Genomic DNA, 25,840 nt, shown 5'->3' with positions numbered 1-25,840 from the left:
CTCCGTCTCTGAGGTTATCGCAGAGTAGAAGGTGAAAAAAATGCACTCATAATGACATGTTTTCCGAGCTCATGCAGTTGTCCCGCACTGATAGGGCACAGCTGAATGCATGGAGGCATTCAGTGGTAGAGTCCCGGAAAGCAAATTTTGCTCCCTCACTCTTTACTCCTTTTTCCAGATCATTTATGAATATGTAGAACAGTACTGTTCCCAGTACAGGCTATTTACCTGTCTCCATTATGAAAACTGACCATTTATTCCTATGCTTTATTTCCTATCTCTTAACCAGTTACCAATCCACGAGAGGACCTTCTCTCTTATCCATGGCAACATACTTTGTTTAAGAGCCTTTGGTGAAGGACCTTGTCAAAGGCGTTCTGAAGATCTAAGTACACTGTATCCACTGGATCACCCTTGTCCACATGCTTGTTGACCCCATCAAAGAATTCTAATAGATTGGTGAGGCATGATTTCCCTTTACAAAAACCATGTTGACCCTTCCCCAACAAATTGTGTTCATCTATGTGCCTGATAATTCTGTTCTTTACTATAGTTACAACAAATTTTCCCAGTACTGAAGTTAAGCATACTGGCCTGTAACTGCCGGGATTGCCTCTGGAGTCTTTTAAAAAAGTTGGCATCACGTTAGCTATCCTTCAGTCATCTAGTACAAGAGTGGATATAAATGATAGATTACATTCCATGGTTAGTAGTTCTACAATTTCACTGGTGAGTTCCTTCAGAACTTTTTGGGTGAATGCCATCTCATCCTTTCTTTTATCTAGAGATGTCTGAAACTTATCCAGAAAATTTTGAGTATCACAAAAATTTGGGTATTAATTGATGTCTCTAAGTAATGGTGAAGCAATTACCTCTTAGCCAACAGAATACCGTTCACCAAATGTCCTTTGAAAGAATGCAAGATGGGCTGTCTCTGTGGGAGCAGGGATAGCACGGTGGGTGGTGTCATAGCTCTATACTTCCCTGCCCTCTTCAAGGTAATTTTGTCCAGATTAACCTTTCCCCCCATCTGATGCCCCTGTACAGTTTCAGGCACAATTTGCCCCTGACCAGGCCTGATCTTGCAGATCTGACCTAACAAATGTCCACTGATTTCATGAGGTGTTTTACCTGAACAATGGCTGCAGCACTGGGGTTTATACATACAAGATCTCCAAGTTCCAGTTGCTGTGAAAACTCTCACCTTAGATTTATGTTAACTCTCAGCTATGTTGTGGCAATGGTATCACTACTTCATTTAATACTAAATGAATAAAAAACCCACATATTTACTGAACTGGAGAAATAACTGAAAGTGTGCCAGCACTATCAATAGACAAAACCTAGAATAGGAATGAAAGTAAATCTATTGTTCTCCGAAAGAGGGGGTAGCAATCTAACGGTATTATAAAGAGGCTGGTTTGTTTGTTTGTTTGTTTTTGTTCCCCCCAAAGCTTACATAATAATTTGGAGAAACAAATGTATGAGAATCCCACAGTGTGTTTTCATACCATTTCTCATTAGCTGCTGCTGGGAATATTCTTTTAGTAGCGACAGAATTTTGTCCTTAACTTTGTGGGTTTGTTTTTGTTTTTGTTTTTTTAATGGAATGCATTGTCAATTTGTTCACTGGATAACACTTAAAATACAAGTAGTTTTGGGTCTCTTCATAGGTAAACATAATTCAAGAGAAAACTGAAATAAATAACTCCAAAACAATTACCCCATGGAGCTTTTATTCCATTAAATTATTAATATAGAAGCATTTTATTATTTACAAACCAATAAAAATGGCTCCTTTCTAATTCTGAAATCTAATAAATCTATTTGATAACATTTATCACCATCTTAGTTTCAGATTTAACAAAAACACTCAGCTTCCTTCACAATATCCTTCAAATATTACTTTCCAGCAAACCCGTTGAATCACCACTTTTGCTGAGGAGGGCTTGTCATTCCCATAAAAGTAGAAGCAGGGCTCTTAACGGCTTTGCTCATAGGATTTGATGTAACTTGCAGTAATGAAGAATGTTACTGAAAAGTAATTAAAGAGTTCCTGTCTAATAATAGATACGTCACACTATGTGGAGAAAATATAATCAGATAACATTGCCATCATTTTGCAGCTAAATTAATCAGATAACTATAGCCATCATTTCTGCAGGTTACTTAAGCTTTCTTTTATTGAAGTTTGTGTGTGTGTATAGAATATATAATTCTTTCTCTGTGTACCTTTTCATCTAGCTTCATCAACCTATTAAAATGCTTTTAAATTATAAATTATTCATTTACTAAGAACACCTTTGGAAAATTAATCCCAAAATCTTCAGAGTCATCTTTCCAACAATAGTTGTAAGTCAGAGCTGTGTAATGTGAGCTTGACCTCTACTGTGGTTCTCACCTTCATAATTCAAAGAGAAGTGTTGCCCTAAGATACTTGAAATCTGACACAACACAAATAAGTTAAGGTTTCAAAGAGTCTGGAGATCTGATTTGTTCCCAATAAATATTGTATCAAGTAAAGCAATTAATGAACAATTATATGCACTATGACATATACTTTTTTTGACTTGCTGTAGTCTGTGAATTCTTATTAAATAAACCAAGTGCATAACATGAAATTGAATGTCCCCAGCACTGGTAATTTATCATCCCCCAGGGAGTAACTAGTCATTTCCTGGCTGGGTCTTCTCACGTTAAGTGGAAAGAGCCTTCTATATCAAAGCTTTCCTGCTTGTCACTTGCAATAAAATTGGTGACCAGCTGTGACTGTAAAAATGTGTTTAGGCCTCAGTGAAAATGGTAAAACTTCTCCAAAATAATCAGTGCATGGTTTTGGTTTTGGTTTTTTGTGTTTTTTTGGCCAGTTCGTTTCACATGATTTTAACCCTCTGAAATTACAATTTAGTTATATTACACTCAATATAGGCAAACAGAAGATTTTCCCAACTAGTAATATATAAATATATTACTTACTGCTTCAGAAGGGCTAATTTCTCAAAATTTTGAGCAAAAATGACCAGGTGGAAAATTTAAACAGAAAAATGTGAACGGAAATTGGGAATTCTTTAAGAAGAGTTTATTAGATGTCAAAATGCTATAATTCCACAATCACCAAAGAGAATATCTTTAGTTAAAAGCCCACCCTGGACCAGTGGTGAAGTAAAGGCAGCAATTAGAAATAAGATAGCAACATATAACAGATAGAAAAAGGTGGAAATAGATAGCAATCATAAATTAGAATTTATGAAATGCAGAAAACTGATAAGGGAAGGAAAAGACATCAGGAAAAACTCCATAGCTGGCATATCCCTTGAGTAGATTCTTTGTGGCATTACCTGGATGGCATATTTTGTGCTGCATGATTGTATTTCAACTCTGACTTGGAGGGTTCATGCTATACACTCTGCTTTTCAATAGTAGGAAAGCTGATGGCTACTATTTCAATACAAAAGTTACCATCAGTCTGCTATATAATGTGCTTAAGGTATCGGTGTCTCTTCAGTGTACTGAACAGCCTGATCCACAGCAAGCTGATGAGTAACAGGATATTTGTTGAGCTGCTGACTGGCCAGAAATGCACCAAGGCACTGCATTCACATGGTATAACTTCACAGAGCCATATTCAGGTATCAGATAGCATTAAATAAGTGTCTGAACATGTGTTGAGGAGTTGGAATGGCACTGAGGTTCAATGTATCTGGATTTACAATAATCAGCCAGAGTTGCTAGGCATTTCTGAGGCTCTGGATCAGGTACCTGCTGGCTCATTATTTGTCCAATGTGGCCTTATAACCTTCCTTTTTGGTAATATCTCTGCTTCTCATTCAAGGATCAGAATTTTTTTCCCCTTGCTTTATTATTTTCCTTCCTTCTGTCTGTATAAAAAGGGAAGAGATGAGTTATTTCTTCCTTGTGCCAATTGGTGGTGGCCACATTCATATTAATCTAAGAATAAGAACCATATAATAGGTTTGGATCTTGTTGTCTCTCATCAGTGAACTTCAGTGACTGTGCAAATTGCACCCAAATGCCTTCAACTTTGTGGCACTCCTTGAAAAAAGGTAATTACGGACACTCTTCAGGTGACCTCCAACTGGCTGCTACTGAGCTAAGCACTCTAGTGCAGCAGGACTCTTCTTTTCAGAATCATATTAGTCTTTCAGCCCTTATGAGGAGGACTGCTTCTCTGGCCAGCTAGCCTATATAATTGTGATTACCAATTGGAATGAATTTCAAACTAGATTTTGTTGATAAAATGATTCCTATTGTGACTGGTTCTTATGTCTGTGTGACTGTTTTATTGCTATAGAGTTAAACTGTCAAGTACTTGCATTTGTTTAATTTATCACTGAGATGGCAATGTTTTCTTTTATTGTTCCCCTCCCCGAGATGGAGAGAACTGTTTCTGGTACTGACCTCCTTTGTGAAATCCTTTGAGATCTACAGATGAAAAGCGTTGTGTAAGAGTTAGGTAATAATCATTATATTTCTCTTTTTAAGGTTTTGACGTAAAGCATTGTCCTGCATTCTGTTGGGAGGCAGCCTTTTTTTCCGATTTCACCCTTTTCTTCTCAGAGTATATTGTTCCTGCAACAAGTCACTTTGTTCAAAAGAAGACTGTTCAATACTAATACCAAATGAAATCACTGACTCGATATCGCTCTTCCCCAGGAGTGAATCAAGTTGCTCTCTCTCATAAGGAATAAGCTGGTGGTTATAGGACATATGTTTCAACATATGCTGAGGGATTTGGGGATCATAGCTTTAGCTATGTTTTTAAAGTTTGGATTATATCATGTCTCAGCCTTCCTTACCTTGAAAAAACTATAACATAGAACATAGGAACATAGGAATTGCTATACTGGTTCAGATCTATGGCCTATCTAGTCCAGTATCCTTTCTCAGACAGTGACTAGCACCAGTTACCCCAAAGAAAGGTGAACCCCCCCCACACACACAGTTAAACTGGATATATAATTCAGGATGTAGTGATATGTACTTGCAATATATTATTAAGATGCTAGATTTAATTATATTGTAGTAGATTTCCAGACACTGTGGGTGGTTGTAAACGCAGGAGACTAAGCTGGAATGCAAGCTTTGTGAAACTCTGCTTGTTTATCTGAAGTTGTTCCTAGCCTCCTGTTTAACATGAACTGTCGTTACTTATGTCATCTTACCAAGAGCTTCCTGCCCCGTGCACTCCATACTCAGTGCTCAGCCACACAGTCAGCTGTTACACATTACTGAGCACCGGGACTGCTCCCTAAAAAAAAAAAAAGAGTGAAATGGATGTGGGACCATAGCCTTCTCACCTCTCTATAATAGCCAACAAGTTCTCAAAGGGTGGCATAGCATCATCCTCCAAAGAACTAGATCATTAGATGCTAAGAAGCCTTACAGGAATCCCCCCTTTTTTTTCTTTTCATCATACATTGTTCATGGTGTTCATAATTCACTTTGAGAATGCATTTATTAACATATATCACTTTTGCAGTGAACACAAAATCTAAGGGCAAATTGAAAAGGATTTTTCCATTTTCTCTTTTAAATGGGCATCTCAAGTAGGTAACTGAAATTTAACAAGATTGTTACCTTTTGTTAAATGCATGTTAATTTAAAAAAACAAACAATTGATTCTTAAATGAGCATTTAGGTTTGGTTAGCACCCTCAAACATATCAATTTGGTCAATTACACTAATAGTTATGGTACTGACCCAGCTCAGCATAGTCTATGCTGCTGCTAGCTCATCGTATTAGTGTGATCTTTCTGAACCTGGCAGCCTGAGGAATGAAGTGAGGGAAGACAATTATAACCATCCCCTTCTTTCACTGGAATTACTAATTCTACCCAGAATTTAACGCTGCACTTAGCTGTGCAAACTTCCATTAATTGGACTGGAAGCTGTGGAGTAATTATCATTTTTGAAAATCAAGTCCATCATTTGGCACTTAAATAAAGGGCTTCATAGCCTAATTTTAGACACATATTTTAAGCCCCTGTCCTGCGGAGCTTACAATCGAAGTTATGTACAGACTGACAGGACACAGAAGGAAGGATGGAGGAACAAACAAAATGAGATTGTGAGCAAGATTATTTTGACCACAATGCAGCATGCTGAGAGGCACCATGATCTGATGATTTGAGCATGGGACTGGACATTAGGAAATCTGTTTGCTATTCCTGGACGCGCCATTGTTTTGTGGTGTGACTTTGGGAAAGTCACTTAACCTCACTGAAACTCAATTTCCCCAAATGTAAATGCCAAAGTTGTGTTGTAAGTTAATTGATATCTTAATGAAAAGAAAACTGACAAATAATTGGTTCTATTAAAATCTCTACCTGTTTTTTTCCTATTGTCTAGATATTAATAGACACAATCTGAGGAGAAATTTTATTGCACAGTATTTGTGATGTGGTCATTTGCTTGAGTGTGCAAAAAATGTTTAACCTGAAAAATCATCACACGCTTCCTTCTATCTCCAAAAGTTCCTTGTTAATCCTCTGAACATTTTTGATTACAAGGGCACTAATCCTATGGAAACGTGCTGTGAGACACATATTTTACTTTTACAACCCACCTATAAAAACAAGGAAAAATGAACTGGGTCCAAACTGGGCCCCTGCATCTGAACAGCTACAAAGTTAGAGGAAGTTCAGATCAGGGTTGGATCAATATGTGAACAAAATAGCTCAGGCCCATGTCTGCAATGGGCTGGACTAGAACACATTTCTGAACACCCGCAAGCTTGGGATAAATTCAGATCTGAACTGACTAGGGCTCATCCCTAGTGAAAAGCCATAGAATTTTCAAACAAATCCAAAATCTGAAATTGGACAATTTCACTGCACACAGGGGTGAAAGACACTTTTAAAACTGATGCCATTTTAATGAAACTAAACAATTGTCATACAGAGCAGCCTCTCATTGATCTGTATGTTTAATAAAACTAAATGTTAAGAAAACTAATGTACCATGCTGATGTTTTAGGAATTGCACTAACGTATTTGAAAGACTGTCATAACTCACTCACCTATGCTGAGTTTATGATCCTTGGGTTTTCTCCAGCTCATAAAACCAATTGCTTAACACAATGCAGTGACTGATAGCAGCAGAGATGACACTTCATGAAACAAGGTGACTCATTTCTTTTTCCCCACAAGGTTTGCAGGACAATGCAGAGATATTAAAAATAAAATTGGGATTAAGAATCTATCAAAAATATTATTCTACCAGAGTGAAAACTTAATTATAAATCACCAATCTTTATTGTTGATAACCACTGTTTAACACAAACTGTGAAATAACCCTCATTTATGCAATCATAATTAATTAACCCAATTTTTGCACTTAAATGCAAAAAACCTCACTAAAATATCTCCATTACAATAAGTAACGTTGCTCTCTGTCTCCATACTACTGCTACTGCGACTACTTTGGGTTTGGTTTCGGTCTTCACCCAAGAATCTCAAATTGACAAAACATTAGTAATTTTGCCTCACAACCCCCCCATATGTAAGTTAAGTATTAACTGATGTATTAGTTGGGGTTGTCTAGACTACATTCGTTCTTGTTATAATTTTTGAGAATAGGAATGGGTAAATTACAAATGCCCTAATAATGACACTGAGATTCTTGGTCATGTGGGGGAAACCAGGTTACATATTATATGACTTTCAATTACTGGTAGGCTAGAAGGAATTCTAGGCTATTTTTTATACATTCAAAATGTACAAAATGTATTGTTGTTAAGGTCATAAGTGAAATCTGAAACCTAATTGCAAACTTGAGGGAAATTACTTTGAATTGCTATTAGACATAGTTTCAGAAATGATTCTTCCTTCTCAATATCTCCAAGATCCATCCTTTTATTTCCATCCCCAGAGCCTAATCTCTCAGCCCCTCATTGTCTCCCAATTCAACTACTGCAACATCCTTCTCTCTGACCTCCCAAACACATTACCTCCTTTCATCCAGACGAAATATAACCACTAAGATCACCTTCCCTGCCTGTCACATCACTCCCCTCTTTGAATCCTTCAATAGGCTTCCCATTTCCTATCACATCAAATTTAATCTGCTGGTCACCTTCATCAAAGTTGTCTATATCTGCCCGTATCTGTGCTTACTTGCTGAGGTTCAGGTCCCCCTTCTACCCTATTCCACTGACATTCCCACACTTGTCCAGAGTCTGAACATCTCTCAATCACTTCTGTGCCTTCTTTCACATAACACCCTATGAATTGATTTTCCTCCCTGAGCTCATCTGCAAGGCCCTTGCCCTTTCCACATTTAATTTCCTCTTAAAAACCTACTTCTGTCATGCTGCCTATAGTGAATCGTGTTTATTTGTACAGAAAATTCCTTTGTTCTTTGCATTCTCTGACATCTGTTAGGTGCTTTCCAGAAATAACATATTTTGGGCATTACTGCAAAGAAATAATAGATTATTATAATCACCTCTGTTCTCCAACAACTCCAGCTCCCAGCAATGTGACCTATCCACTGGACCCCTATGCCTCCTATTGCAAGATTTTATTTTCAAATATCTCTATGGTCTTCCTCCAGCCTATTTCACAGGTTTTATCACTCTTCTAGCTCCCTATTGCCTCCACACCTCTAGCACTGACTTATCTTCACACAGTCTTGATATTTCTGGTGCATGAGGGTCTCCTGTGCAGACCCTCTCATCTTGAACAACCTTCCTGTATTCCTCTATCTTGCTGACTCTTCATGCATTTCTGAATCTCCTCTGAAAGCACATTTCATTCCCCCCTTCCTATACCTCTTAATTTCAATCTCAGTCTTCTATTATGTGTTTATTATTATTTTAACTTTTAGCAATACTATTTGCCAGAAGCTGGGAATAGGCAACAGGGGATGGATTACTTGGTGATTACCTGTCCTATTCATTACCTCTGGGGCACCTGGCATTGTTCACTGTTGGAAGACAGGATACTGGGCTAGATGGACCTTTGGTCTGACCTAGTATGGTCGTTCTTATGTTCTTGTGTTCTTATTTAGCACTGCAAAGTGATCTAGGTTTATTGTCTTTGAAAGACACTATGCAGAATAATATTTTGTATTGCTGTCATGGTGTGTATGTCTTTTGCCCTTCTGGAGTCTGTCTGGATCTCTGTACTTTACCAGTTAATAAAACAACCCTTTACCAGAGGCTGTCATGACTAAGTTGTGGAGAAGCCTACATTTTACCATTTTTATATTCATATTGTACTGAAACTTTCTCACTTCCTCAATAATCTTTCACCCTCCCTCTATCCTTATCTCTTATATATTGTATATTGTGACTAAAGGAAGACCTTGGTTAGACATTGTTCAAAGACTCCAAGCCAAGTGATATTCCCCTTCTGCATAGAGTTGGATAATGTTGGATATTAATATTTAGCACCTCTGTTAGAGCCAAATTTCCTCCTATTCAGAATTCACAAGTTGTGGAAATATTTTAGATTCTCCAGATATGTAATGCTTCAAAATTGGATGACATTGTAAATCAGTTGTGGAGTGAGCTCATATTGCATTAAGTTTTATTGCTTAGGTTTGCTCATGAATCTTAAGCAGGGATGATACCATGGTCTCTATCCTATTTTCCAAGTAATTAATTCTGTTTTAGTCTCTTCATAATGGTTAATAATCTTTAAATCCATAAATCTGCAGGATGACACAGTATATTATGTTTAGGGAAATGCAGAAGAAGGAAACAGGGGAGTTTTGCAAGGGAGTTAAGAGAGGGACTGTTAGAGCCAGATACACCTAACAAACATATTCAAATATTAGGCCAATAAACATTCCATCCCTTCTCCAGAAACAACAACATCAGCAACAAAGGGCAAGCAAACAAAAACAAATCCCTGGAAGAGTGAACATAATGCATGCAGAAGTCCAGCAGCAGAGTGGGGGCTATCCATTTTATTGTGCTGAAAGCATCATGTACGATTACTTGCCTTGTGGACAGGTGATGTACGTGTGCATTCAGTGCAAGCAACTCATAGCCCTTGGAGTCTGAGTATGAGTTCTTGAGACGTGGCTGAATTGGACGTGCTATGGAAGACAGAGAGATACATAGACAAAACTTTCAGGGACACAGAAGAGCAGTTCCACCCCCACTCTGACAGCATCTGTGCTATTGAGGGGGATGAAAGTTTTGGGGAAGGAGAACATCAAGCTGGAGCAAAGGGAAACAATCCCATAATTGAGACTCACATTCCAGATGATGTCATGGTATCCTCTTGCACTAAGGATATTCCTTTGGGGGAAGAAACTCCAGTTATTAGGAAAAAGACAGGTAATAGTAGTGGGTGTTTGATTATTAGAAATATAGATAGTTGGCTTTGTGATGACCAAGAAAACCACATGGTGAGTTGCCTACCAGGTGAAAAGGTTGAGGACCTCTCAAGACATCTAGATAGACTTCAGTGCAGTGCTTGGGAGGAGCCAGTGGTCATTGTACATATAAGTACCAGTGAAATAGGGAAAGGTAGGAGAGAGGTCCTGGAGGCCAAATTTAGGCTGATATGAGTGCTTCTGTCGTAGCACCCTCTGAAATGCTTCCAGTTCCACTCACAGGGCCAATTCAACAGGGAGGACTGCAGGGTTACAATGAGAGGGTGAGGCAATGGTGTTGGTAGGAAGGATTTAGGTTTATTACAAACTGGGAAAACTTTTGGATGGGCTCCACCTACAGCAAAATGGAACCAGATTTCTAGCATGTAAAATTACAAAGGTCATAGGGGACATTTTAAACTAAGGTCTGGTGGAAAGCTGACAGGTACATAGGAGCACATGGTTTTCACAGAGACATCCCTTAGGGGAGGATTTATTAAATGGAATATTTTACATCATAGTAAAAAGGAGAGGATAGAAGCTGATAAAGTATACATAGGAACTGAAGAGAAAATGGCCAAATAAAAGGAGTTACATCATATTAAAGCAGACAAATAAATATTGACGAACTTTATAAATCTATGACAAATGCTAGAAATGTAAATACTTTGATGGGTGAACTTTAGTCCCTGATATTAAACAAGGATATTTATATAATAGGCATCACAAAAACTTGGTGGAATGAAGATAATCAATGGGACATGGTAATACCAGAATACAAAACATATAGGAATGACAGAGTAGGTCATGCTGATGGAGGAGTGGAACTATATGTGAAAGAAAGTAAAGAGTCAAATATAATAAAAATCTTAAATTAATAAAACTGTACCATAGAATCTCTATGCATGTGTGAAGGCGTGTATCAGCCCCACATTGGTGTAGTAGGGTTAATCCTCTTTCTGGGGTGAGGAGGCCACCCCCCTCAGCTCTGCTGGGCATGCCTCAGCTGGAGACAGGATATAAAAGGCAGAAGAGCAGCTCAGTCTGGGCTAACTGCCAGCGAGGAAGGAGGTGTGCTGTTGATTACTGGAGGAGGACCACCAGCTCTCCAGGACATGGAGGCCAGCCAAACAGACACAGACCCCGACTCACAGGTTCAGGATGCTGTATAGAGGGGAGAGATTGTGGAGACCCTGAAGATGGAAAACTGCAGAGAATCTGGTAGGAAGTGACTCAGGGAAGCAGTTGTAGAACCGGAGGCAGCTTTGGCATGTTTTGGTAGGATCCCCATCACCAACAGGGCAATGGGTTGGGACCCAGTGTAGAGGGCAGGCCCGGGTCCCCCATCTTGGCAACCGCCCATCCCGGGGTGGTAGCCCAGCTCACCAGCACTATTGACTCTGGCTGGTAGGTCACACTGCCCTGATAGCAAGGGCCGTATTGCTGAATTTGGCCGCTAGGATGCACTACCTTCATAGCAAGGGCTGTATTGCTGACTCTGAACACTAGGCCTCACTGCCCTGAAAGCAAGGGCCCTATTATTGACTCTTAAAACTGGGCCACACTGCTCCGATAGCAAGGGTGGGCTCTTGACTCTGGCCACTAGGCCTCACTGTCTTGATAGCAAGGACCAGGCTACTGACTAAGGTCACAGGGCCACACAGCCCCAAGACCAGAAGCAGTCCTACACCCTGCACTGCAGGGCTGTAATACACCTCTTCCCCACCCCCAAAGGGTGACAGGGTGTATTAGCCGCGTAACACCATAGAAATGTCATGCTTGAATAAGAAGAGGAAAGCAGTAAGAATATACTACTAACTACCTGACCAGGATGGTGACAATGATTGTGAAATGCTCAGCGAGAACAGAGAAGCTACAAAAGCAAAAAAAAACAATAATAATGGGAGCTTTTAACTATCCTTATATTGACTGAATACATGTCATCTCAGGACTGGATGCAGAGATAATATTTCTAGACACCATTAATGACTGCTTCTTGTAGCAGCTAGTCCTGGAACCCAAAAGGGGAGAGTCAGTTCTTGATTTAGTCCGAAGTGGAGAGCACAGGTTCTTCTCCAACAAGAGAATATAGCTGAATCACTCAGTAACAGTGACCATAATGTCATTACATTTGATGTTCTGGGAAGAGGTAGGCGGGGGGATGGTACTAAAGTAACCCACCACAGTAGCATTTAACTTCAGAAAGGGGAACTATTTAAAAATGAGGAAGCCATTTAATTTTTTTTAAAAGAATAGTGACAAAAATGAAATAACTGCAGGCTTCATGGAAATTATTTTAAAACACCACAATAGCTTCTCAAACTAAATGCACACCATAAATAAATAAATTAAAAAAACAGGAAGAGTACAGAAAATGCCACTGTGGCTAAACAACAGAATAAAAGGTGGTTAGAGGTAAAAATACATTGTTTAATAACTGGAAGTCAAATCCTAGTGAGGAAAACAGAAAGAAGCATAAATTCTGGCAGGTCAAGTGTAAAAGTATAGTTAGGCAGGCAAAAAAATAATTTGAAGAGCAACTAACAAAAGACACAAAATCTAACAGCATTTTTTTAAAGTATATCAGAATCAGGAAACTTACCAAACAATCAGAAGGGCCAATGGATGATCAAGGTGCTATAGGAGTACTCAAAGAAAACAAGGTCATTGTGGAGAAGCTAAATGAATTCTTTTAGAGTAGCAGCCATGTTAGTCTGTATTCGCAGAAAGAAAAGGATTACTAGTGGAACCTTAGAGACTAACCAATTTATTTGAGCATAAGCTTTCATGAGCTACAGCTGACTTCATCAGATGCATTAAGTGGAAAATACAGTGAGGAGATTTATATACACACAGGTATATTCTAGGTCACCACAGAACTGTATCATGTTTGTGGGCCTCTTGTGGCATGTAGTAGTTTAGATAGTTTAGTGTCCTTTTTCTTTTGTAGAGAAGCAAAGTGTGTGCTGTAAATGGCTTGTCTAGTTTTTGTAAAGTCCAGCCACAAGGAAGTTTGTGTGGAAGGTTGATTTTTTATGAGGGACACTAAACTATCTAAACTACTATATGCCACAAGAGGCCACAGCAATGGTTCCCTTAACGCACCCAGAAATATTATCAATCTATCTAACTATACTCTTAGCCCAGCAGAAGAATCTGTCCTATCTCGGGGCTTCTCCTTCTGCCCCTCCACCCCCACAAACATGATACAGTTCTATGGTGACCTAAAATCCTATTTTTGACATCTCCGACTCAAGGAATATTTCCAACACACCTCTGAACAACATACTAGTCCACAGACACCTTCCTACCAACACTACAAAAAGAAGGATTCTAGGTGGACTCCTCCTGAAGGTCGAAACAACAGACTGGACTTCTACATAGAGTGCTTCTGCCGATGTGCACGGGCTGAAATTGTGGAAAAGCAGCATCATTTGCCCCATAACCTCAGCCGTGCAGAACACAATGCCATCCACAGCCTCAGAAACAACTCTGATATCATAATCAAAAAGGCTGACAAAGGAGGTGCTGTTGTCATCATGAATAGGTCGGAATATGAACAAGAGGCTGCTCAGCAGCTCTCCAACACCACTTTCTACAAGCCATTACCCTCTGATCCCACTGAGGGTTACCAAAAGAAACAACAGCATTTGCTCAAGAAACTCCCTGAAAAAGCACAAGAACAAATCCAGACAGACACACCCCTGGCACCCCGACCTGGGGTATTCTATCTGCTACCCAAGATCCATAAACCTGGAAATCCTGGATGCCCCAGCATCTCAGGCATTGGCACCCTGACAGGAGGATTGTCTGGCTATGTAGACTCCCTCCTCAGGGCCTCCGCTACCAACACTGCCGGCTATCTTCGAGACACCACTGACTTCCTGAGGAAACTACAATCCATCGATGATCTTCCTGAAAACACCATCCTGGCCACTATGGATATAGAAGCCCTCTACACAAACTTTCCACACAAAGATGGTCTACAAGCCGTCAGGAACAGTATCCCCGATAATGTGATGGCAAACCTGGTGGCTGAACTTTGTGACTTTGTCCTCACCCATAACTATTTCACATTTGGGGACAATGTATACCTTCAAATCAGCAGCACTGCTGTGGGTACATGCATGGCCCCACAGTATGCCAACATTTTTATGGCTGACTTAGAACAACGCTTCCTCAGCTCTCGTCCCCTAATGCCCCTACTCTACTTGCACTACATTAATGACATCTTCATCATCTGGACCCACGGAAAAGAAGTCCTTAAGAAGAAAAGAAGATTTCAAAAAAAAAAGATTTCAACAATTTCCATCCCACCATCAACCTCAGTCTGGACCAGGCCACACAAGAGATCCACTTCCTGGACACTACGGTGCTAATAAGCAATGATCACATAAACACCACCCTATACTGGAAACCTACTAACCGCTATTCCGATCTACATGCCTCCAGCTTTCACCCAGACCACACCACATGATCCATTGTCTACAGCCAAGCTCTACGATACAACCGCATTTGCTCCAACCACTCAGACAGAGACAAACACTGACAAGATCTCTATCAAGCATTCTTACAAATACAATACCCACCTGCTGAAGTGAAGAGATGAATTGACAGAGCCAGAAGAGTACCCAGAAGTCACCTACTACAGGACAGGCCCAACAAAGATAATAACAGAACGCCACTAGCCATCACCTTTAGCCCCCAACTAAAACCCCTCCAACACATCATGAAGGATCTACAACCTATCCTGAAGGACGACCCATCACTCTCACAAATCTTGGGAGACAGGCCAGTCCTTGCCTACAGACAGCCCCCTAACCTGAAGCAAATACTCACCAGCAACCACACACCACACAACAGAACCACTAACCCAGGAACCTATCCTTGCAACAAAGCCCGTTGCCAACTGTGTCCACATGTCTATTCAGGGGACACCATCATAGGGCCTAATCACATCAGCCACACTATCAGAGGCTCGTTCACCTGCACATCTACCAATGTGATATATGCCAGCATGTGCCAGCAATGCCCCTCTGCCATGTACATTGGTCAAACTGGACAGTCTCTACATAAAAGAATAAATGGACACAAATCAGATGTCAAGAATTACAATAATCAGAAACCAGTCAGAGAACACTTCAATCTCTCGGTCACTCGATTTCAGACCTAAAGGTTGCAATATTAGATCAAAAAGACTTCAAAAACAGACTCCAACGAGAGACTGCTGAATTGGAATTAATTTGCAAATTGGATACAATTAACTTAGGCTTGAATAGAGACTGGGAGTGGATGTGTCATTACACAAAGTAAAACTATTTCCCCATGTTTATTTCCCCCACCCCCCACTGCTCCTCGGATGTTCCTGTTAACTGCTGGAAATGGCCCACCTTGATTATCACTACAAAAGGTTTTCTCCACCCCCCCGCCCCGCTCTCCTGCTGGTAATAGCTCATCTTAAGTGATCACTCTCCTTACAGTGTGTATGATAACACCCATTTTTTCATGTTCTGTGTGTATATAAATCTCCTCACTGTATTTTCCACAGTATGCATCCGATGAAGTGAGCTGTAGCTCACGAAAGCTTATGCTCAAATAAATTGGTTAGTCTCTAAGGTGCCAAATGAATTCTTGTCACTGCAGAGGATGTGAGGGAGATCCCCACATGTGTGCCATATGTTTTAGGTAAGAAATCTGAGGAACTGTCTCAGATTGAGGCATCAGGAAGACGAGGTTTGGGGGAAAAATGATAATTTTAACAGGATTAAGGATTAACAGGATTAAGCCCCCAAGATTTCTGAAGGAACTCAGATATGAACTTGCAGAACTACTAATTGTGGTTTGTAACCTACCTCTTAAATCAGCCTCTGTACCAGATGACTGGAAGATAACTAATCTAACTTTGATTTTTAAAAAAGACTCTAGAGGCAATCCTGGAAATTATAGGCTGGTAGCCTAACTTTTTTCATTGGTTGAAACTATAGCAAAGGAGAGAGTAATCAGACACAGACTAACATGATACATTACGGAAGAATATAAAAGGAAACATGCATCACCGATTTATTAGAATTTTTTGAAGGGATCAACAAGCATGTGGAAAGGGTGATCCAGTGGATATAGTGTACCTGGATTTTCAGAAAGCTTCTGACAAGATCCCTCACAAAAGATAGCAGTAATGGGATAAGTGGAAAGGTTTTCTCCTAAATCAGTAATTGGTTAAAATATAGGAATCAGTGGGTGAGAATACATGGTCAGTTTCCATACTGGAGAGAGGTAGGTCGCATAGTCCTTCAAGGACCTGTACTGGGACTATTGCTTTTCAACATAGTCATAAATGATCTGGAAAAAGGAGTAAACAGTGATTTTCCAAAGTTTGCAGATGATGCAAAATTACTCAAGATAGTTAAGTCCAAAGACGACAGCAAGTAGTTACAAAGAGATCTCACAAAACTGGGTACCTGGGTGACAAAATGGCAGATGAAATTTGATATTGATAAGTGCAAAGTAATGCACATTGAAAAACATAATCCTAACTATGCATACAAAATGATGGGGCCTAAATTAGTTGTTACCACTCAAGAAAGAGATCTTGAAGTCATCGTGGATAGTCTTCTGAAAACATCTGCTCAATGTCCAGATGCAGTCAAAAAAGCTCACAGAATGTTAGGAACCATTAGGAAAGGTGTTAGATTATAAGACAGAAAATCTCATAATGCCACTATATAAATCCATGGTACAGTACACCTTGAATACTCTGTGCAGTTCTGGTTGCCAATTCTCAAAAAGGTATTTATTAGAATTGGAAAAAGTACAGAGAAGGACAACAAAAATGATTAGGGTGAGGAACAACTTCCATATGAGAAGATATTAAAAACACTGTGACTGTCCAATTTACAAAAGAGATTACTCAGGGGGATATATGATAGAGATCTATATAATCATGAATGATGTGGAGAAAGTGAATAAGGAAATATTAGTTTTACCTTCACAAGAACCAGGATCACCCGATTAAATTTAATAGACAGCAGGTATAAAACAAACATAAGGAAGTACTTCTTCACACACTGCATAGGCAACCTGTGAAACTTGTTCTCACGGAACATTGTGAAGGCCAAAAGTATAAATGGGTTAAAAAAAAAAACTAGTTATGTTCACAGAAGACAGGTCCATCAAGAGCTATTAGTCAAGGAGTTTTGCTGAACCCAAAACTCTTAATAACTTTATTTGTCATGAGGCAGTGGCAGGAAATAAATCAATGGAGGCACGACCTTCCGGCTGATAGATAGTTGATGCAAGCAGGCAAACAAAAGTGCTTTCACTCAAAGCTTCTACTTTATTTAGTCTCCAGGATTTACACATTCCCACAATAGGTTAGTAGAGCACCCCAAATTATCCCCAGATTCATATATATGCAGGGTCTTGAGGAGGTCGTGAGTGGATAACTCTAGATATCCAGTGGCCAGCTTTCTATCTGCGGTGGAACTTGAAAGAAGTCCAAGTCTTCAAGTGTTCAGGAGCCCGGGTTTCTTCCACTTTTTATACCCAGTTTGTTAGTATTGCATACCTTGTTAATTAAAAAAACTGCTGAAGAGAAGCTACGTGTGGAATTTTCCAGTCTGTAGTTTTCCATCAGTTAACCAGCTATACTGAACCTAGCAATAGTTAACTATTACCATACTTCCCATCTTGCAAAACCTCATGCTTTGGAAAAAACAACTCAAGTCAGGAGGGCACTGGGTCATGTTTACGCCTCGTAGTCATTCACTTCCCTCTCCCTTCCTGATCTGTTAGTTGTGCTAAGGATGTTACAAAGATTGTACAGCTGATTTCAGCAATAAGCATAACAATTGGTATTCCAACTGCAGGCAGTTGTTTAGGCATATTACTGGGTTAACAAAATTTCCTCCATACACAGGGATGTAGCCCCATGCTCTGGGTATCCCTAAACCTGTAACTGCTGGAAGCTGGGGCTGGGGGACAGGGGATGGATCACTTGATTTTTGTCCTGTTCTGTTTATTCTCTCTGAAGCATCTGGTACCAGCCACTGTCACAAGGCAGGACACCAGGCTAGATGGACCATTGAGCTGACCCAGTATCACCATTCTTATGTTCTGATGAAATCTGATTCCATAATAATATTAGGTTCCCTGCATGTGACTCCCTATATTTTTGACTCTTGTACATTTTGGCTTGCAAAGTCATTTTTAAGTATTTGTTTTCCTTGGTAGTATTTCTCCTTCTTCATAATTTTTAATATCCTATGACTTCTGGTAAATCTTATAAAGTGTTATATATCAATCTAATTAGAAAAAAGCTTTTGAGATTCAAGTCCTCAAACAATCTCCATCTCCATCTTCTCATCCTGATGTGTGTGTGAATTTGTAAAACCACAACTATAAAAGAAAAAGAGTCCTTGTATAAGATTGTGCAACTCCATTGGCTTAACTGGAGTTCCTCTTATGCCAGAACTGAATTTGGCCCATTGAGGAGTATAATTTATTACTGTGGTTTCAACTGGGATTTCTCTGTGTTTTGCACATTCATCTTAGCCATAAAAGAATTGGGTGGTTATTGAGCCTGAGGACTCAGTCCTTTATTTGGAAGGAAGACATGAGGAGTGGATAGAGCTGAGAGCATGACAAGGGGAATACTTTGGCACCACCTCATAATAAAAATAGCACATGCTTCAGGCAGCCATAAAGTAGCTTAGACAAATAGCCACTGCAACACCAGCTGTATACCACACAAGGAACACAGCCAACAAGGAATGGCAACATAAAACCACCTGAATATAGGTTTGTCTGCAATGCAGAGGACTCTTGGAAGTGCTTTAAGCAGAGATTCTTGCTATTGAATGATAGACAGATAGTTCATGCTTATCACCATGGTATTTACATGCCTATATACAGTAAAGCAGCAATGAATTCAGAGGTAAGGAACAAAACAAGAAAAGCTGGTTTAATTTTAACTGTGTGTGGCAGAAGCCATAAACATGTTGATTAGTTTCCAGCACTTGCCTGCAGACAGCACAGATTTTGATAGGTCCGTGGTATAATTTGAGATGTACTGATTTGTAAGGAAGAATACAGCCGCCTAAAGATTTGTTTAATACAAAAGAGTTAAGAAAGTATTGTATTAAGGAATAATACAGATGAGAATGTCAAGAGCCATTTTTGCAATTTTTTGGGCCCCATATCATCTGTTTGGGCTGAGTTCTGCAGAGATGATAAAAGATTCAGAAAGGTATGGTCACATTATCAGGCTAATTCCTAGATAATTTGATAAGACAAAGAATATGAGAAGATTGATCACTAAGGACGAATAATGGAAATGGATTTTGAGGGATGACTATGAGCACAAAGAACTGAAAATATTTCACACCTGAATGCCACACTTCAATGTTTTAATGCTTCCTGCCATACAAAGTTTTCTGTAGATGAGTGAAAGGATGGATTAAGCATGATGGTATTTCAAAATAAAGAGTTTGACAAGAAACATGTATAGTATGTTTCTCAAAATCTTTCAGAGATGCAGGACACAAATCAAAATGTAACCATTTGCGTTACTGGAATACTAATGTTAGAAAATGAATTGCTAAAATATCATGTTGGTTTCATGTTGTTTTTTTTTTAACATTTGAAATCTTGATTAAAATATTTTAATTTAATAAACAGGAAAAAATCTGATTTTCTGCCCCACACCCCATTTTTTCAACCAGTTTTTTTCCAAAGCCAGGAAATACACATGAGTCTGAACCTGCAACTTTAACTGTACCCCTTGTGCATTGTGATATTATTTTGAATACATCATCTAAGATTATATTACCATAAGGTTTTTTTGTTTGTTTTAATTTCCTTTGTAAGGAAAATGAACACCCTCACACACACACACCACAGAACAAACATGATTAATAATAACAACAACAAATATCTAGAGTTATTAGGCTTGAGGAGTTTATGACCACCTCCTGTGGAATTTCTAACCCTATAAATGCATGTTTCCCTTTCTGCTCTGGGAAATGTGGATGCTTCAGTGGGGGATCACTTTCTGCATTGAAATCTGTCCACTGAAAAAATCTAGTATGTTTAAAGTTGAGTGAATATTGTGTACAGCTGGTTGAAAATACTAATCTTTTTAAGGACTTTTTTTTTATGTGACTGAAGCTTTTGTGAAAAAATATTCATTTTTTTATAAAAAACTTAACATTTTTGAAGAAAAATAGACAATAATAATAAAAAAGGTATGTCGAAATGTTTCATGGGGACGAAAAATCTTTTCTGGGTTAGTTCTAATAAACTGTTAAAACTGATTTTTTTCTTCCATTGACACTCATCCATAAACAGATATGAATGTTAATTTATTCTCATATGGAATTATTCACCAAATACTTTCTGTGAATAATTCCTGTTCCATAGCTTGTGCAAAAGGATCTATTCAATAATCAATATTTGACTAGATACATACAGCATATGTCATTCTTCTGTTTTCCAGATAGAATAAGTGTAACTTTTAAAATCAGATTCTGGTGAAAACACAAAGATTTTAATATTTGCATGTGCTTTCTGTGACTATTGTACACAGCAAATTTCAGCTAACGTTATTGGTAGTCAATTCAAATATGAAAATAATCAAAGAAAATAGACACAGAAGAAGCAAATTCATTTTAAGATTCCAATATATTTATGGAAAATATTGAGCAGTATTCGCCACTTCTACCTTTATTGAAAACTAGAATGATTCACTGACCAAATAATATGAAAAAGGAAAATATACCTGTCAATCTATCTGCACAAAAAAACTATATCATGACCCACAGTCACAATTTCTTACATAGAAATAATGTGAACTATTGAGATCACAAAATGATTTGGACTTACCAAATACAGAATGATTGTCCCATCAGACTTACCAATGTAAGCACAAAAAGTGGCTGCTTTTTGTGCTTACATTGGTAAGTCTGATGGGACAAGAATGTTAAGAATGTTAGTAGACCCGCATGTCATAACAAATCTGAAAACTAGTAGTGGCAGGTCAGTTAAAGAATCCTAGAGACTCACTGAGGAAGTGAGCTGTAGCTCACGAAAGCTTATGCTCTAATAAATTGGTTAGTCTCTAAGGTGCCACAAGTACTCCTTTTCTTTTTAAGAGTAGTTAAGAATTTGAGAAACTATGTTTGCTCAAGCTTTCTGGCTGTAAATTCCTTACTGAGAGATAATGCAGCCGTTAATGGAATGAGGTCTTGATTATTTTATGTGCTTTTTTATGGGGTTGGGAAATAATAGTTGGTAGGAAATTGAATATGTTTATGACTACCAAGTGTTTATCCTACAACAGGATTTGCAGTTCAGGGTATGTCTACATTACAGTCGTGCGGTGGGGTATAGTGCTTCAGTACCTGTGCTATCTAGATTACAGCTAGCTGGGGTATGTCTAACATGAGTCAAAATTAAACCCTGTGAAGATAGTATAAACATACACTCAATAGCTGGCCTTCACAGTTTAGGGGCATTTTGGCATGTCAAACTGGGGAGTAAAAGCAGGGAGGGCTATAGAATTTCCATACTGAATAAGGGGTCTACTAAAGATTAACATCGCCTTTCCTAGTGTGGGGTCCATTCAGCAATATGTACCTTGGAGATGGGAGTTCCCTAGTTCTTGGTTCAGAATGTGAGGGATGTTTTCTTGAATATTTGTGGGAAGGGGAGTCAGGAGGTAGAGGAAGTTCTGACAATAGATTGTGAGGTAGCTTAATTACCTTGGCAAGAACTACCCTGTACTCTAGGTTCTGTAAGAGGTCATTTTATTCATGCCCTTTAATAAATGTTGTTGCTACTAAGCCATTTGAACATAATTTGGGGTGTTAAGATGTCTTCATACAGCCGTCTCCTAGAGAAACAGAAGGCTGTGTTGAGTATTTTAACATATTTGAAAGTGGCAAAAAAGGTGAAAATGTCATTCCTCATTCTGAAGTGCAGATACAGACCGGGTAAAGTTAATGAACTGGAGGGTGCATCTCAACACTGAGCTCAAGTTTCTATTTGTGTTTTATGTATGTACTCTATGAAAAAAAATAGGGCTTCACACAAACAAGAACCATAGTCATCAGTGGAAAACCAAATCCTTAACGCAGGATCTACAGCACCAAAAAGACTTGCCTTTGTCCTGTAAACTAAAGGAGAATTTGTCTGATGTAAGCATCAAGCTATTGGAGTGTATAGGGCTAGTCACCAGAGGGAGCCATGCTCACACACAGTTTGCTACACATGATTCTAAGAGATAATAATAATAATAATAATAAATTGGTTGCTGGACACAAGACTATTTGCTTCTTTGTTAGGGAATACCGCAATAAAGACCCCAAGTCGTAAAGTTAATAAAACAGCCCCACACCAACTAATAAAATCACTTTGAGAAGAAAAGACCCTTAGAATTCAAAAAGAATACAACATACCTTGAATATCCGTAAACAAATTCCATCTGAAAGCGGTAATATCTGACATTTCTATTTTCCTTAGAATTACAGTATATGTAAAAAAATGCTATTCAGAAGTAATCAATAAAATGTATCCCTTAAAAATTCAAAACCCGAGGCTCACACGGTCTTGGGGGAATAAAGGAAAAATATTATCTCAAACAGAAAAAAAGATTATTTCAAGTGATAATTTTATTCCAGAATACAATGCACATACTTTTTCCATATAAAAAAAGAAATAAACTTTGAAAAAAGAATGGCAAGCTTGCAAAATGAAGGAGTCAAAAGACAGGAAATTCCAATGTTAAAATTGTTTATGTAATCTCATATTTGCCCTATTGTGCATATTCATTATATCTTGAAAGAGCGAGAGAATTCAATTACATGATAGTATTTGATTCAGACATAGCGGCAAAATAAGGACAGATGTGGATGGCGGTTAAGCAGCAGGCTGCAACTTTTATTAAACTGTAACACAGGGGAGGGGCGCTACCCACCCATCGCACACACTTTCCTATACCAGGCATCTAATTGGTTGCAGTGCAGGAGTTTCAGGGCTCCTACTACATAGTTTGTCATTTGGGATAGGCTGTCCTCAGCTAACCCCAGAGGACTCAGCTTGCTATGGGTCCTACCATTCCCCCCCCCACCACCACTACCATAAGGGGGACAGAGGGTGCAGAAGGGTGGGGACCTCATCCCAGAAAAGCCACAATGTCTCACCCTATCCATGAGCCCAATGCCTATCACCAAATCCCAGGTCTTTTCCCTCTGGGAACCATTTGTTTTATCCTTTTAAACACACTGGAAACTGGCTGTAAATTGTGACGAATTAATAATTTCACCAAGTACCTAAGTATCAAGCTCATTCCTACTTAGCTCATAGTGGCTTGAAGATGCTATAAGGAAAGCACTCCGATTGGCCCTGAACCCCAGACAGCCCATCAGCTAGACCAGCAGTTCTCAAACTGTGGGTCATGACCCCATTTTAATGAGGTTGCCAGGGCCAGTGTTAGATTTGCTGCGGCCCGGGGCTAAAGCCAAAGTCCCAGGGCTTCAGCCTGGGTGGCAGGCTTGGACTCCGCCCCTGCCTGTGGTCATGTAGTAATTTTTGTTCTCAGAAGGGGGTTGTGATGCAATGAAGTTTGAGAACCACTGGGCTAGACCCACAGTTTCTGTCAGGCCAGGTTCCCATTCCTACTTCGGGGTTGGTAGAGTGGGGCTGCTGGAATGGAGCCAAGAGAGGCTCCACATAGCCCCTATTCCTGGGAGCTGGAGAATGCTGCTCAGTTAGCCCTGCACTTGCCCCTAGCTGGCCAATAGATACCATAGACTCCAACGGGGGGGAGGAGCTGCCTGGTGTCCCTCATTAAGTATTTATCTCCCTCACTGCTGGGCCTGTCCCGGCCTGCTCCCTCAAGTTCTCCCACGCACAGAGGTAGGTGGGACACTTTTTTTTTTTTTTAAATGCAAGCAGACTTCATTTCAAAGCAGAAAAAGGGTTTATTGTTGTCTGTCTCAAAAGATTATGGCTCAACCTACTGCATGTGAGGCACTTAAAGTGAATTGGCAATGAGGCCCTATCCTGCAAACATCTATGCACGTATTCATTAGCAGGATATGGGTCAAAATTTGCAGTCTACAATCCAACATGTGACATAGTTTCTAGTAAGAAGAAAAAAAGATTGTGAATCCACTTAAGTGATGTCATTTCAGGGGTCCATTGTACCAACAGGCAGATCCTAAAGTGAAGTAATTTTGAACCAACTGGGAGAGCATGACAAATGGTCTGCTGCTGAGTTTGAATCTGCTCTTATTTTATATAGCTGTCTCAGAGCACAGGGAAATCCTACTCAATGAATGAAAGACAATTGGTGGAGCTCTTCAGGATCTTGCCTAATACTGGATGCACACTTAGTATGGAAAATTCAGGCCTGCTATTAAATAAGATTTTTTCCTGTTAATTTGAGGAGTGAGTGAACCTCAACTTAGGAAAATGATGGAGTGAGTAGTCCAAAAGAAAACAGGAGAGGCTGGGAAGTGAGGATACCTCATTTTCATAAGGTAATGTTGGTAAATGATGGTAAAGGTGGAGCAAAGACTTGATATGGGGAAGATTCCATTCTGGTGTGCAAACAAGTTATGTACCACTTCCCCCTCTTCCCATTATGCTTCCCTTTCTACCCCCTCCAATTGAGGATGGGGTTCAGTCCTTTAAGGCAGTAGATGTAGAGCTTTGTTAGAGATGCAGAAGCAGGAGAGTATGTTATTTCTTCCCAATATAACACACTTGTCCAATACCTAAGACAGTAGGCCCCGATCTTGATTAGGTGCTACCATAATGCTAATAATAATGAAGCATAAAAATGCACATAGCAGAGAACTTTGGCCAGCATGTGGTATGACCTGGGTTTGGCCCTCCTTCATTGTCATTTCTGAGAAACATTTCTGAGATACAAAAATGATGCTGAGTAAGAACTAATACTTTTCTAGCACCTGATTGTTTCTCTGTGATGCACTCTTGCTGGTCTGCAATGCAATGCAGCTAGCAGAGGGTCAAGCTGTCAGGAATAGCTCACAAGCCTGAGTGCCAATGTCAGGGCAGACTGTCAAGAAGCAGGGCCCAAACCCTAAATTGATTGTGAGTTCTATGCCTAGATTTCATCAACCAACTAACAAGTGTGAATTCCTTAAGCACTATAGCAACCTAACCATGGAGTCACACAGTCCCCTGGAGTACTCTGATCTATCTTGCCACCCAGACAAACTTGCCTTTATGATAGATGGTCCTTTACACCAAAAATCACAACAATATTCAGGTTACTCCCACTCACTTACCCCAGGTCAATTTCAACAGACCTCTCACCAAAAACACTTGTAGTAAACTAACTAAAGATATATTAACTAAGAAAAAAAGAAAGAGTTATTTACAAGATGAAAGCAGTTAAACATGTAAATACAAATGAGTTACAGTCTTAGATTCCAAAAGGTAATAGAAACTGCTGTGATAAGACAGCTTT

The sequence above is a fragment of the Lepidochelys kempii genome, chromosome 1 (assembly GCF_965140265.1).
Source record: "Lepidochelys kempii isolate rLepKem1 chromosome 1, rLepKem1.hap2, whole genome shotgun sequence".
Lineage (NCBI taxonomy): Eukaryota > Metazoa > Chordata > Testudines > Cheloniidae > Lepidochelys > Lepidochelys kempii.
Note: the sequence above shows the minus strand (reverse complement) of the source record.